Source organism: Ceratotherium simum, chromosome 5 (genome assembly GCF_057802395.1).
Source record: "Ceratotherium simum simum isolate JZ-2026a chromosome 5, ASM5780239v1, whole genome shotgun sequence".
Classification (NCBI taxonomy): domain Eukaryota; kingdom Metazoa; phylum Chordata; class Mammalia; order Perissodactyla; family Rhinocerotidae; genus Ceratotherium; species Ceratotherium simum.
In genome coordinates, this window is record NC_141904.1 from 43,532,749 (window position 1) to 43,546,525 (window position 13,777).

Sequence of the window (13,777 nt, forward strand, 5' to 3'; positions counted from 1 at the left end):
TTTGTTCATTTTCGATTTCTCCTTCTAGGATATTAGCTTCAAGAGGGCAGAGAATTTGTCCATTTTGCTCACTGCTGTATCCCCATTATCTAGAGCAAGGCTGGCACACGGTAGGCACAGTTAATATTAGGTGAATGAATGGACCATCAAGACAGGAAAATTAGCCCCTCCATAAATACTTCAGTTAGAACAGATATATTTCAAAGGCGTTTTATTTCAAGTCAGTGAGGTATCATTCTAGCCCAGTATGATCCTCTGTGAGCTAAAAAAACCAGATTTTCCTACTAATCTAGTCTTGTATTAGAAAAGAAGTGGTCTGGGAGCCTGAATTACCCGTTGGATGGCTTCATCAATTGATTTCTCAGCCATTAATTTATCTTTGTGTAGTTGTCAGAGCTCAAGGACATCAATCAGCTGATGCCTGTCACTTATGCACAGCAAGGAGATAGGGTCTGTCTTGTCACTTCTGTTCTTTGCTCCATGGTTTTCCTTCTGTGGTTTAAAAGCAATTTTATTTCCTTCTTTTAGTTTAAAGAAATATGAGGATAATGTAAAATAAACTCAATGCAAAAGGGTATACAATGAAAAGTAAATTTCCTCTTAACCTCAGAGAATCTTGGTCTCCCTCATCAGAGACTTCCGTTGGTATCTCATTGTGATTGCAATTTACACTGCCCTCTTTACAATGAAATTAATCAGCTTTTCATGTATTTTTGGTCATTTGAACATCCTCTTCTCTAAATGAGCTGTTCATGTCCCTTGCCTATTTTTTCGTTGGGTTGTATGCCCTTTTCTTATTAACTTTTAGTGCTTTATATTCCAGATACAAGTCCTCTGTCAGTTCTGTGTGTTCCAAATATTTTCTCCCACTCAGTGGCTTGCATTTTCATGCTCTTAAAGGTGATTTTTATGAACAGAAGTTCTTAATTTTGAGTCCAGCTTAGTAATCTTTTCCTTTATGGTCAGTGTTTTTAATGCCTTGTTTAACTCAAGAACTGTGCAAAGTACACAAGAGAGGGGTGGGTTGGGAGCCAGGGAGGCAAAGACTCTCTCACATTTTGATTTTGAGTTTTGAAACTTGAGTTTGAAAATACAAACACACCCATGAAACTGTCACCATAAACAATGCCACAAACTTAACCCTCACCTCTAAAAGTTTTCTCCTCCCTTTTCTTTTGTGATAAGATCACTTAACATAAGATCTACTCTCTTAACAAATTTCTATTTCATTAATTACTTTGTTTCTCTATTATTTCTTTCCTCCAAGAAAATGCAGATATTTTCCTATATTTTCTTCTAAAGAATTAATTTTTTTGCCTATCATATTTAGGTTTAAAATCCACCTGGAATTGATTTTTTGTATAGTATGAAGTAGAGATCCAGTTAATTTATTTTCATATTGATATTTCATTGTCTTAGCACCATTTATTGAAAAGTCTTTTTTCTAATCCTCTGTAGTGCCACCTTTGTCATAAATCAAGAATTTATATATGTATAGGTTTGTTTCTTAGCTCTCTATTCTGTATTCTTGGTGTATTTGACTAGGTTTTTACCTTAGTTAACTGTACCTCAATTATTAGAGCTTTATAATAATTCTTGTCATCTGGTAAAGCAAATCATCCTGCTTTATGTTTCTTCCTCAAGAGTGTCTTGGTTATTCTTTGCTCTTTCAGTTCCATAGAAATTCTAGAAAAAGCTTACTAATTTTCACAAAAAGAAAAACCTATTCATATTTTGTTTGGAATATCAATTCAACAAGAATTGATGTCTTTTATGGTATTGAGGCTTCTAATCTATGAACATGGTATGCCTCTCCTATGCATATGTATATATGTTTATATATGCCTATATACGCACATATATATATATATATGCCTCTCATATATATCATACATATACCCTACCCATTACAGACTGGAAGGAATTGTTTCAATTCCAGGTTTCAAAGAGGACAGAGCTGGGGCACTCTAGGGATCTGGGAGCAGGAAGTAATGTAGTTTTTACATTATTCTGTTCAGAAGTCAAATTCCAAGGAATGAGCATGTGATTTATGTCAAGTGCCTACCTCTTGGCCAGGGGCAGGTGGACAGACAGGCTTTTCAAAAGCAAATTCAGAGGCTTTTATCAAAAGATTTGGGAATGGATGCTTGGCAGACAAAAATAACAGATGTCCACTGCAGATACTGAAAGAGAAATACAGCAGGAGAGACATAGGAGCACAGAAGCAGAAGGGAAATAAAGAAAAGAAAAGACATGAAGCAGAGGGAGTGGAGTGGTTTGGACCACTGTGAGCCATCTGAAATGGGAGAACATTCCAACAATCAAGAAAAATAACTGAAACTCCTCCTCTGCCCAGGGACGCAGTATGACTTTTGTGGGTCTTCATGGGCCCCTTCCTGAACTAAAAAATATTAAAAATTATATTTTATGACTATGCTGGTATAAAGACAAATTAATCCAGGATGGATTTATTTTTATATATTCATTATTATTATGTCCATTCTTTCTTCTGATCTTAAAAGAAATTAAAATATTTTCATGGGCCCCAAATGCTATGCCTAATGGATGAGTCAGCCCTGCCTCTGTTCTTTTCTCCTTTTCTTCCTTACCACTCCTCCCCAAGATGCAGCCTGCATTGGCATTCACTATTTTCATACAGGTTGGCCCATCTTTCCACAGCTAGCACCTGTGGCACTTTGCCTGTGGGCTGTTTCTAGTTGCTGGAGCCATCTCTGCCTGCATGAGGGAAGCTGGAATTGCTGGGGATTTGATATCCTTATCCAGCAGCTCTTAACTCATAAGTAGTGGGAGATGGTGTGTGTATACCCCAGGTCCTCACCCCTCGGGCTACAAACTCAGAGGCACATGTTCTTCATTGACTCACAGAGGACCCAAGCAGGACTAACCTCCGGTCTCCCAAAGTGGTAACTTGTTTGATGATGGACATTTCATTGGTTGCTTTCCCTTTCCTATTTCAATTCTCCACTCTGCTACCAGTATTTTCTGGGATCCTCTCCAAATAAACCATTCACACTCAAATTCTTGTCTCAGGGTCTGCTGCTGGGAGAACCCAAACCAAGGAACTACTCTTCAGGTTACCTCGTATTTGGGGACAAAGCTCTCAAACATGACAGCCTTGCAACCAAATGGGAAAGGATGGTGCCTTCACTCTGCACAGAGGAGAACAAAGGCCCATCAATTATTTTCTTACAGAGATGTTACCTAGTTGGGAGGAGTAGTGTGGCCTTGAATATTTTCTTGGTTGACTGTAGTGAGAATATTATTCCAGAGGTTTTTATGGTCATGAGACTTTCTTAACCTGAGCATTTTCTCTTGTTTCAATTTCATGTGAAAACGTTAGCATTGGCCAAAGAATGATGGACTATTTAATTCAATCAAAGCTTGGTGAAATCCTTCTTCCTGGTGTTTTGGCTGGCTGAATCACTTAGTTTATATAAACCAACAGCAGCAGGGCAAAGCACTTTGATGATACAAAAGGTTACCGAAAGACTAATTCACATTAATCATCTGATTTATGTTTTCATTTGCTTTAATGTGGTGGATTTGGCCAGGGGAGCAGTAGGCCTCATGACTGCCCCTCAGAATAAAATTTTAAAGGAATGAATATTTTTGGAAAATTGCTTTTTTGTAACACACCCAGAGTTCTTTTAAAGATGCTTTGGCTTGTAAAACTTCAAGTGAAGAGCCATTATTTACATTATGATCCAAGGCAGAGTGCTTGGGAAACTGGCAGAGAAGAATCTAGAGGAATCACATAAGTGTTTATGGCATATTTACTGGTGGAAGTTTGGAACACATGTGCTTTATTCTTTTTTTAAAATAGCTCTTATGGTTTTACCGACATTGATACATCTACAATTTTCCTCTCCCGTGTCCCTGAGCGGGGGATCACACACGGCATAAAGATTAACAGCATGAGCTGCAAGCTCAGAGGATCTGGGTTTGAATACTAGATCTACCACTCACGTGTGACCTTGGGCTAGTTAATTAACCTTTCTGTAGCACGGTTTCCTGATTTGTAGAGTGGGGGTAATTATACACACTTCATAGACCCATGAGGTAAGTGTTAGGATAAAAAAGAATGCATAAAATTGCTTAACATGTACTAAATACATTACATATAAATACTATTATCCTTTGTTTCTTGTTCTTAGCTAATATTTCCTTAACTGGGTTCCTCTGCCCTTTTGATAACTTTTCTAGATCATTCACAATGTCCTCAGCAATTACAAAGCTGTTCCCACTCAAGGCCTGGGTGGTCCTCTGTGTAGATGATCATCCAGTGTAAGATCTGAAGATGCAAGATCTTGCCCACACGTGCATTTCTCCAAGAAGCCTGATCCCATGCTTCTGTCTCCTTGTCCACCGTGTTGGAGTGTCCATGTTGGACACTCTTTGGGATGGCATGACTAGGGTGGGACTTGCCAGGTCAGGAGACATGGTCTCTGAAAGGCCACTGAAAGAATGATAACTGGTCACCTACATGGGATTTGAGGGCTCTCAACCTTCTCACCTTTGTGAGGGCAAGGTAGTTAGGTGAGAGAATGAGCAGAGGCCTGAAGTACTGAGAGGCAGGAAAAGCAAACTTCAGTTGGTGACAGGGAGGGTACAGCTAACCCCCCAAATACCAAAAGCAACCAGGGTACATAAGGTGAAGACAAGGGTAGACTGTGTTCAGGGTTGTCCAGACAAAGTCCAGCAGTGGGATGACCATTACAGGTGACTGTGAATTTTGGCACCCTAAACAGTCAACCCAGATAGCCCAGGAGCTAAAAGTAATAACCACAGAAATAGTAACACATTCCGTTGGTCCTTTGATCCCTTATTTTAGTTTGCAAAGTATTTTTATACCCATTACCTCCATACTTCATACAGCACTAACTGGAGGCTGCTCTCTGCCGGTCACCAACATCCATGTCTGTCTCCTGGGCAGAGATGCCAAGGCAGAGCAGGCAGTTGGAAATGAGGAGACCTGGGAGGAGTCTCCAGCCCCACTGTCTCATTTATGAGCTGAATGACAAGAGCAAGCCATACAGCCAGCTGAATCTCAATAGATTCTCCAGTAAAGCGAGGGCACAATAATGTCAACTGCAGGACTGTTGGAAGAACCAAATGAAAAAGGTTATGTGAGATGCTTCGTGAACTTTACAGAGCTGTGTAAATAATATGTTCTTCAATTTATGGTGCTTAATTCAGGGCCTTGTACCTGTAACAAGGTGTTAACATTGAAGTTTCCACAGAGACAATGAGACACAATAGTGTGAATTCCAAAGCCAGATCTCTCACACAAAAATTACAAAGAAAATTGTCAGGATCTGGTTTCCTAACTCCTGAGTCCTGTCTCACCCACCACTCTACTATATTTTGTACACAAAACATACAAAAATAGTACAGATAGAGGAGAGGGAGAGAGAATTTTGAAGGGATGTGTGAGTGTGTGTTTGTGTGTGTGTTTATTTATTTATGGAGAAAGCTGTTGCTATGCCATGAGATTCCACTCCACCCAAGGGGAAATAGTAGGGAGTGCTACTTTTGCCTCAGATTTAGTGAGGGGGTTTCCATAGGACCACTCAGAAAGCTGTGACATGTGGCCTGCATTTGGAAGTATGGAAGGAAAGATCAGTGTCTAATTGCATGACTAGCCAATCCATGGCTGCAAGATTGAGGGGATGAAGTTAGAGGCAGGTGCATCCTGTAGAAGAGAGGAACAGAGTGGGGTTTGCTTGTGTTCATCTCAACAGAGGCCCCAGGAGCTGAGGGGGAATGCTGGATCTCCAGGGGCTGTGGAAAGAGCCTTGACTGACTCTCAGAACAGAGACACCTGTCTGGATGAAGGAAACTCCCAGTGAAGGGCAGGCAGGAAACCCTCCAAGGAGCCCAGAAGAGCTCCCTAAGAAACATGGTCAGTTCCAAACATCTGCTAGAGCAATAGGGGACAGACCCGGTTCTGTTCACAATCAAGCAGGAGTTTTCCCGCCCCTACTTTTCCTCTATTTCCCCTCTGCTGACCACCCTGGGGGTCATGAACTGTGCACCGTGTTGGCCTCTGTACAGTCTGATGGCTCTGTACTGTGAATATACCCTCCCCAGAGACACCATCTAACTGCAGAAATCTGCCACAGAGCCTACAAGATTCACCAGCATCTTGGGGTAAAAGATATCCCAGGGAAATTTCACCTTTCCCTCTGCCTCTTGGCGGGCAACCCTGAACAACTCTTGATGTGGGACCACAAAAAGAATGGGTTACATAATCTGTGGGGCCCAAGGCAAGATAAAAAGGCAGATATCCTTGTTTAAAATTATTAAGAATTTCAAGACAGCAGCAATAGAGCATTAAAGCAAGCATAGGCCCTTCTAAGCAGGGAGCCCTGTGTAATTGCACAAGGCACACACACATGAAGCTGGCCTTGACCCCAAATTATCTCCTTCATTAACAAGCACTAATAGAAGATTCTGGAATCTGGTAGCGGTTCAGGGAGATCTTCCTTAGACTGCACCCCTCAGAGTGACTTGAACAAGCAGCAGCCAACAGTTCTCCTCTATCTCCAGGGGGGAAACTGAGGGACAGGAGATGACTAGTGCCAGCTGGAGCAGGAGAGCCCATGGGCACCAGAAAGTCTCCACCCAGCAATGTGGTCGTGGTCTCAGGGCAAAAAGAATTCTTTGGAAGAATACTGGCCTCTACTTTAGAGCCCAGGCATGGCTGGAACATTCACCTTCAATCATGAGAACTGCAGTGATTCTCAGCTCATAACAGCATGGGCTGGTCCTAAGCTGTTTAGGATGTTGTGGGCTGATGGTTAAAATCCAGGCCAGATTCTTCTAGGAGGCAGCCATATCCCCTATAGACAGGAGACCCTCCTGAGAGGCTGAAAAGAGCAAGTTTTTAAAAAATGTAAAATAATTAGAAAAAGGAGCACCTTCAAGGGGCCTCCTGCAGAATCTTCACTCCTTTGACCACGCATCTTTACATGGGTTCACTGGTAAGAGTCAGCTCAAGGAACATGGTGAGACTAACGACACCATTTTGGCCCCTAATCCCAACTACATCCCAGCAGCTCCCAAAGCAGGAGAAAGATTCTGGTGGCTCTGCTTCTCCTGGGCTCACTCCCACTCCTCCATCATCTTGGAAATATGGCCTTGGAGGCAAACAATCCCATTACAATGGGGAAGACCCATCTGGCCACCATGTTCCCAAATGGATGCATACACTTGACTACTGTTCGCCTTTCCCCAGGTTAGTAAATTCTCCGGGGGCACGGGCTATGCCCATCGGGTTTCTCGTGTGCCAGAGTGTATGAAACATGCTTCAGTGTGTTTTTTGAATAAATGAATGGATTTAAAAGAGAAGATGAAAGAAAATTTTCGCAGAGAGCTTGAGTCCAGGCTCCTTATGAGGTCTGGCTGTATCTCCACTTGTCTTAGGTTACCTTCCCCAGAAGCAGAGCCTGAGAAGGTGATCAAGTGCACGTGGTTTGTTGAGGGAATGCTCTCAGGCAAAGGGGAGGGAGGGAAGGCAGAGGACAGAGGAAGATGGGGTCTCAGCTGGAGACTGCTTTGGCCTGATCCCACAGGAGCTCTGGGGCATGAATTGCACCACAGACTTGTCTCATCCAGAAGTAAGGGGCCGGCCTTCTGTATCCCCACGCCAGTCAGTCATGGGCTGCCTGCTGCCCTGGTGGGGAGGTGTGTAACCTCCAGAGGGCAATCTCTGGAGAAGCAGCTGTGACCCCCTAGCAGCCAACACTCCTAACAGCTGGGCAGTGCATGCACCAACCGTCTCCATCTACCACCCTGCTCTCACCCTCTCCTCCAACAGGCCCACCTGAGCAAATGGGTCCCAAGATTTAAATTCTCAGAGTATGAGAAAACTACACTTTGGTCCACTAGCCTAAGCCACAGTCACAGCCTTCGGGGTATCTGGTGCTTTCCCAGTGATCACAAAAGGGATGCTTTGTTTTCCGTTTGGCTGCCAGTCTTTTTGAACACAGAAGACTCTCTGGGGCCCTGGAGGGGAGATGCAGGGAGCTGGAGGATTACCAAAACCTTGACCTCATTCCGCATAGACACTGCCTGTGTGGAAAGAGAGAGGTGTGTGATACAGAAAGGAGTCAAAGCAACTTAAAACCTCAGCTGAGAGATGCAGTAATGGATGGCAGCATCACATTTGCAAACCTTGCCTCATCTGGTCCCTGCCCACCCCTCCTACCTACTCTCCTACCGTTCACCCTCTTAGCATGCTCCAGCAGCTCAGTATCTCTTCTGTTCCACAAACAGGTAAATCTCCTTGCTGCCTTGGGTCTTGGTGTTACTCCTTCCCCGCCTGGAATGCTTTCCTTCCTCATCACTTCCCTAGAGAAGCCAAGGTTGAGCACTCTGTCCAAGGAGGTCCACACCCCTAACCTATCACCACCCAACCCACAATCCCCTGATATTTCTCTTCTTCATTTATTACCTGTTTATTGCACTCCCCCTCGCCCCCACTAAAATGCAAGATCCATGAGAACACAGATCTTGACTAACTTACTAATGGCTGCAACTCCAGCCACTACAAGTAGGAAAGTCAGGAAAGGGAGCTATTTGAGAGTGAAGGAGAAGGAAGAATCACACGTTATATTTGGTAGAAGTTGAGTTTGATGTTCCAGTGAAATATGCGGATGGAAATGCCCAGGGGACAGCTGGAGATGCCTGGCTAGACCGAAGGGAGAGTTTGAGCCTGAGATATATATTTCAGAGTCCTTCCCATAAAACTAATAGCTCAAGTCCTGGTTGTGGATGAGAAGACAGCTAAGGCCAGAGCCGTAGGCTAACACCTACATTCTGGAGATTTGTTTTATTGCTGCCTGGAACCTTCCTGCACCTCCCGTTCAGCACCCCTCTCTCAAAAGTAAACTTGTCGCTTAAGAATTCCTTCCCTCTTTCCCCGCGTTTATAATGCCCTGTTGTAAATGCAGAACAGCAACGCCAGCCCTTCTGGAAGCAGCCCTCTCCCTTCTGGCAGCTGACAGGAGGCTCTCTGCCCAGGCTGGTGCTCTGCATATGGAAGTTCAATTACCATCAATGGGAGGCCCATCTGTGGAGTGAGGGCAGAATACACAATGGTGATTGGTGCACCAGATAGGAGCCTGGATCAAAGAGGAACCCAGAGTTTGTGAAGTCCTTTCATCCTCCCTGATGAAAGGTGATACATGAAGGCAAAATTATCATGATTATTTCATTGGGTTCCAATTGGAGATGAGGTATAGCTCACCAATATGGACAATAGCTAGCAGCCTGCATGGATGTCTCTATAATATATACAGACAGGCTGCACACAGTCCAATACACGTTGTGTGTGTATGTGTGTGTGTGTGTGTGTGTGTGTGTTCATCAATAACATCACCTAAGCACTCTTTATTGTCAAAGAAGCCCTAAAGAGAATCACAGATTTGAACTCCTCGAGGCCTATAGATACAGAAATACTATGAAATATGCATATTTTGTAAATGTGTATAGAAAAAGCAATAAAGTAGGGGGTAAAGGAAACAGTGAGGACATTTGGATTTGTCAGCGTCTCTCCAGAGAGATCCCTGAGGATATACCATTCTTAGGATAAAGCTTTCATTTCACAGTGCATCAGTGGGAAAGTAACAAGCTCCCTTCATCCTGTTCCATAATTCATTCTCTTTGTTTTAGGTATTGAGCTGAGCTGGTGACTTAAAACCGTGCGAGATAGCTTTTTTTTTTTTTTTTTTTTTTTTTTTAAAGATTTTATTTATTTATTTTTTCCCCCGAAGCCCCAGCGGGTAGTTGTATGTCATAGCTGCACATCCTTCTAGTTGCTGTATGTGGGACACGGCCTCAGCATGGCCGGAGAAGCGGTGCGTCGGTGCGCGCCCGGGATCCGAACCCAGGCCGCCAGCAGCGGAGCGCGTGCACTTAACCGCTAAGCCACCGGGCCGGCCCACGAGATAGCTTTTAAATACAGATCTGGGCCTGGCAGTTTTGCCTTGCCAGTGACAGAAGACCAGCTTGTCCTATCATTAGGAAGATGGACATCATGTCACTTTGTCATTCAAATTCCTTTTCCATTTACCTCTGTGTCCTTCACTGGTGCTGGCTGTGGCACTGCAGAGGATGTGGTTTCTGGACTGAACATTTTCCTGCCATCCTAGGATTACCATTGTGGCTGGATTTAGAGGTCCTTAGCTTGGAGCGAGGATAAGATGCAGAGTGTGTAGGATGGGGGATGGGACAGCTTTCTTAGGCCCTGTGTTTACCTGGCCTTGAGCACAGCCTTTTCTTCCTCAGGGAGAAGCTGACCGCTGTTTTCAGCATCTCTTCATGCCTGGGGAAAGTGGAAGGCCACAGGAAGGTGACAGCTGAGGCAAGGCTATAATGGCAGGTCCCCAGGGTAGGTCATTCACTGGGCTGACAATCTAGTTGGTGCTTGCTTGGGTTGGGGCCTTACACTAATTTGGGTGCTGACATCCTGGCGACAGCAGCAGAGGGAAAGTGAGCTGGGCAGCAGAGACTGGAAACCTTGAAATGACTCCACTAAATGATGGTTGACTTGTTTTGTGACATCATACCCCCAAGGCACAGGGATGCTGAGGTGTCAAGTAGGCGAGCTGGGTACATTTCTGTTTAGGACATGGTGGCAACAATGTCCTAGAGAGTCGGCCTGGTGGCTTCATCATCACAGGGCTTTGTCCAGCTGGGTCTGGAAATCTTTTAGCCTAGATTCCATTTTCCCTGCTTACTTTTTTATTCCGGCGGAAATAGAGGGCCCTCTCCTTGCAGCAGTGCAGAAGAGTTACAACTTACAGGCAATTCCTCTCAAAGGACATATCAGATTCTTGAAAAGAGTATAACAGGTTTAAGTGGGTCAGATGCCATGACTCAACAGCTTCCCTTTGATCCTTTAATCTCACATCTGAAGCTCGAGACCTAGCCAGGTGACCTGGGCAGCACAACCATGATGCCAGCAGGGCATCTCTCTTGGAAGATTGAATAATCCACCTGCTGCACCATTCCACACTCAGTTCAAGACTCTGAACATGATTTATAAGTGTAAGCTATTGTTTTAAGATTAACCAAGGTCATGCCAGGGAAATGCTGTCCTCTAGGAAGAGAGCCACAATGACCAGGCCACTGCAACGCCCCATGAATGGCAAGAAACCTCAAGAAGAAAGAGTTACCTCTAAGCGAGTTGGAGGGAGCAGAGACAGAAGAACACTACAGGCCTTGGACTAAGAAGCGAGGGAGTGAGTTTTACTCCCACTTCCAGCAACTGCTACAGACGCACAGTCCCTTCCAAAAATGCCAGTGGCCTCAAAAAAGAGACAGCTGCCTCCCCAGTCCCTCATTCATCACCTGCTTGCTGCCCTAGGACTGATAAGACAAACCCAGATCAAATTACCTGGCAGCTGGGAGAGCTGTGAGATAAGGAAAGGCAAACTCAGTAGGAGTTCAGTAGAGGAGCAAAGATCAAATAGTACATTAAATTTTCCAGGAACTAAAACCTTGCTCTCTCTGTAAACCTAGAGGAGGCACCTCAAATCACTCAGCACCAAATAGGGTTCCTTGGAGAAAAACTGTCTTCCACTCCTACTAGAAGAATTAAGAAAATAGAGCCCTGGAGAGACCAGTCCATTCTCACTGGGCCAGGTGATAGGAAAATGAAGACAAAGGGCAGAGAGGAACATTATAGGGAAGCAATGGCCAGAGAAGCTTTGAGCAACAGAAAGAAACCTGGACTGAGAAAGAGACTTGGGTTCTTGTTCTAGCTCTCTTTCTCTCTCCCTTTGAAGATGCTCTCAAACCCCTCAGGGATTTCATTTTTTTGTAAAAGGGTGGGGTGGGGATTTCTTCAAGCTAAGATCCCTCTGGCTTGAAGATTTTTTGATTCCTTATTACCATAGTATTCACAAGGCATTCCATCTGATGGCTTGCTCCTTTGACTAGGTCATTTTACTCAGTGAAATCTCAAGTTTTGACTACAGAATACACTAGAAGTGTTGCTAAAACTTTAACTTTTTTCATTCAAAGCCACCAGTTTTGTTTGGAAACTAGCATCAAGACATTGAGCTCTCAAAATATCAATGACCTGAGGAAATTTTGGGGGCTGATCGAACTGTTCTGTATCTTATTTGTGGTAGTGATTACACAAGTCTTTGCAAGTGTTAAAAATCATGGAACTCTACAACAAAAAAGGCAAATTTTACTGTATGTAAATTTAAAAAATATAAAGGAAAAAATTGTCAGTGATCCTCCAATATTAAATCAAGCCAAATACCTAATGAAATGAGCTCTCCTCCTTTACTCAAGAAGCAAAAAAAAAGGAGAGTATAGGTATGGTAGAGTGGTCACATCAGTGGCCCCAATTCCTCACCCCTTCTTGTAGTCCTGCACTTTGCCAAGACCTCTAATGACCTCCCACTCTCCCTGCATCCAGCCATGAGTCTTGCTTTATCCAATGGGATGTTAGTAGATGTGACACAAGCAGATGCTTGAAAGAGCACTTACATATTTCTATTTGTATTTCTGCTCTTGCTTTCTGTCACCACTGTGACAACATGCCCAGTCTAGCCTCCTGGAGGATGGGACACAAACATGGGAGCAGAGTTGAGTCATCTTTGCCAAGGTGGGCCAATAGTCAGACAATTACCAGAAAAGTGAGTGATTTTTGAGACCAGAACTGCTCAGCCTAAATTGCCAGCATGCAGACCCATGAACTAAATAGATGCTTATAATTCTAGATTTTGAAGTTGTATATTATGCAGCATTATTGTGACTTCAGATAACTGATACAAAAGTAGGCAATTATGAACTATTAGAAAAAGGCAGATGAACCAAGGAAAGAGTTAATTTTGGGGAGGTGGAAAACTAAGGTCACTTCCTGAAGTGACCTTATCTTTTTTATTTTTTTAAAGGAAAGTTACCTGAATAATGCTGTGCAGGAAGAGGAAAGCAAGATTGGAGTAGAACCAATCCAAGGACATATTACCTTGTGATCAGTTCATGACTCTACCCAATAATGAGGGTCTCTCCACATCTTTGAATTTAAATCCGTGTATTCAAACATATATGACCTCAGATGAGTGTAATAAAATAATCGTAATAAAAACAGAGCAGTGCCATTGTAGTCTTCTATGAATACGTGTGAAAAACCATACACGGACATACACACATATATATGCACATGAGTCAGCCTGTATAGGCATATGTACCTAGGTATATTCATTGTATAATGCTCCCATTGTTTTAACTGGGGTGGGTGTGGCAAGGTGGCAGGCCAGCATCTCACCACATAGGAGGAACTTTGGTCTGGCCAAGGCTAGCCCAGAAAATACATTCAGATGGTGACCTCCCTACCCTTATCTCAGTCTGCCACCCAGGGCAGAAGAAGGCAGCAGGCCAAAGGACTTGGCAGCTTGGTTTTGGTTTGGATTAGTGGTGTCCTGGGGAACAGGAAGGGAGGGTCTAATTTAGGACACAAGACAAGCAAGAGTTCTCAAGGAAGGAGCTTAGAAACAGGAGGCCAACAACACATGGAACCAAGGGCAATCCAGATTGGAGCAGGCCCAGTCAGTGGCTAGGAGTTTATTGTCCCAACAAAACAGACATTCTGGAAAAGCTGGGCAGCATGTCAGGACCATGCAGGATTGGGGGGTAGGGGTTGGTGAGGGGCAGACCAGCCAGTTAGGCTTACACGTGTTGGGCTAGGGTGGGGGACACATCTTTCCCACAGTGTAGGGCCATAAGGATGAATGGC

At 43.9% G+C, this 13,777-nt stretch overlaps 1 long non-coding RNA gene across 1 annotated transcript in view; it reads left to right on the top strand.

Annotated features, from left to right (window-relative positions):
- LOC147917018 (uncharacterized) overlaps positions 1-13,136 on the top strand; it is a 29,428-nt gene extending 16,292 nt beyond the window's left edge. Inside the window, exons 2-3 of the long non-coding RNA XR_015552360.1 lie at positions 10,312-10,414; positions 12,936-13,136. This is a non-coding gene — a long non-coding RNA (uncharacterized LOC147917018). The remainder of the gene's footprint in view (positions 1-10,311; positions 10,415-12,935) is intronic.
- The last annotated feature ends 641 nt before the right edge of the window (positions 13,137-13,777 follow it).